The sequence below is a fragment of the Oratosquilla oratoria genome, chromosome 2, assembly GCF_046742065.1.
Source record: "Oratosquilla oratoria isolate Oo_2021 chromosome 2, ASM4674206v1, whole genome shotgun sequence".
Taxonomy (NCBI): domain Eukaryota; kingdom Metazoa; phylum Arthropoda; class Malacostraca; order Stomatopoda; family Squillidae; genus Oratosquilla; species Oratosquilla oratoria.
Genome location: NC_134778.1, coordinates 41,669,983 through 41,672,482, shown reverse-complemented (window position 1 = coordinate 41,672,482; position 2,500 = coordinate 41,669,983).

Below are 2,500 nucleotides of genomic sequence, written 5' to 3'. Positions count from 1 at the left end.
GTGTATACATGCATATGCATATGTATATATATGTTTATATGGATATGTATATGTATATTTATGTATGTACAAAGGAGGAGCATGCCGACAGGGGACCTTTTGGCCCATAACTAGGTCGGATGTAAGAAAATGATAATAATGATAAATAAATGAATAAGCGAATAAAAGAATAAACAAATAAATAAATGAATAGATAAATAAATAAATAAGTAAATAAGTGAATAGATAAATAAATAAATAAGTGAATAAATAGGTAATAAATAAATTGAATAAATAGATAAATATAATGATTCTATAAATAGTAATAAATACAGTAAATAAACAGGTAGATAGTAAATAATAAATAAATGGACGGATAAATAATGATAAAATAAATAATAATAAACAAACAGACAAATAATAACAAACAAATAAACAAAAAATATAGAATAAATGGCAGGCATTACAGCATCTTGTATGTGTATATGTATGTGTATGTGTATTGTTACGGTCGTGTGGATGAAGTTCTCCTCCCCGATCCTCGATGGGATGTTGGTATATTTCACAAATCTGTGTAGACGACCGACTTCCCAAAGAAAATGTTTCGAGTTTCGTGCACAATGGAAGGTGATTAGAGGGCTAGGAGGAAAAATAAAACATCATTGTACACATACGAAAAATGGAAAGGTTTGATAAAGAAAAAGGGAAACAGAACTAAGTACAAAAATAAAGTGTTCAGGTCTTAGAATTCTGACCACTGATCGACTTCTACAAGAAAAAAATGTAATTTTACAATAAGACAATTATATAGGCAGAGAGGTGTTCAAACTTCAGGGTTTGACCAGAGTCTGTGTAGTTAACTGACTACCAAAGAAAACCGTATCAAGCCGATTGGTAAACAGTATTCTCGACAATACTAGTTTTTACGATAGCAAGGTGGCTATCTGCGTAGATGTGTAAGATTTTTCGATAGCAAACTGGCTACCTACAAAGGGTGAGAATTATTCAAGCCTCGGGACGACCAGAACCTCAGATATCAAGTTAGACGTCTGAAGTAGACCGTATCGTATGATAGCTGAATCAAGTCTGGTCTACAGTCGTTTCTGCGACTGTGAGGAAAGCTCGATTTCACCTGCGGTTTCATGCTATCCAATTATATAATTTTTCTATATGAAAATGATATAGAAATGTTACACATTACATTTTAAGGTTATAATAAGGATTATAATCCTTTACAATGGAAAAACAATATTATGAAATCTTGTTCGAGAGCAGTCATTCATGCATGTAAAGAAATATTGTAAATTATCATTTGTCTTTATTAATACTCATAAGACACATAAATGTATAACAGTATGTATATATATATATATATATATATATATATATATATATATATATATATATATATATATATGTATATGTATATGTATATGTACATATACATATGTATATGCGTATGTATATGTATTTAGTATCAAATGCGACGGAATACATATACATATACATATGTATATGCGTATGTATATGTATTTAGTATCAAATGCGACGGAATTTTCAGTGTTGATGATATTCTTCTTTAGACCTTTGATTCTTCTTAAAAGGCGTTTCACATCCTTAGTTAAGGAATATGAAAAAAATCTTCGAAATTGTGGGGCATGGAGACAAGCGAATTAAGTTTTTGAATTTATTAACAGGACGTTTCATAATACTTGTTACATTTTCAACTTAATACATAAGTTTGATACACGATTATGAATACATAAAAACATAAGAAAGGAACACTAGGAAAGCTCATTACAATGAAACAACTCAAAATACACGTGGCGCTACGTGATGAGTGACGAGATGTCTCTTATGGGGGCAGGGTCAGGGGGTCACCACTCTGGATGTTGATTGAGGGTGATAAGTCTTTTATATAAAGGGTTTCCAATAGGGAAAGACGACGGGCATCATCATCCTGGTTCAGTACTATGGTGTCTTTAACTAGATGTTCTCTAGTCGGGGGGATTCCATTTTTTCGTGTAGGTAATGGTAGATCCTGCTTGAAGGTGGCAAGTAAGGTGTCTCGAGAGGCGAGTAGTCGTCATTCGTACATAAGAAGATCGTGTTCCACAGTCGTCGTGCTGACAAATGTACATGTAGATGACATTTCTCCTGTGGAGGGGTTCAAGGGGAGGGAGGGAGTTGTTCTTTGATGAAAGGTTGGAAGACTTTGGGTTGATAAAAAAAATATAAACAAAAGCGGTGTCACCTCGCCAGTCAGGGGTTGGGTAGATCATACCCTTCTTGCCTTGATGGGTGGCCATTTGGGTGATCTTCATGTTTGTGAGTCTTGACGAGGTTCGTTTATCGACATTTTGCCACCTTTCAAGGCAAGAAAGGCTGGATCTGGCTACACATGATCATGTGTATGTATATGTAGCTGAAATTTGTAACCTGGACTTTGTCATTCGTCTTCTCTGGGGGCTCTCCTTCAGTTGATTGGAGTCAACTGGCGCCAGTCAAATAATGCACCAAA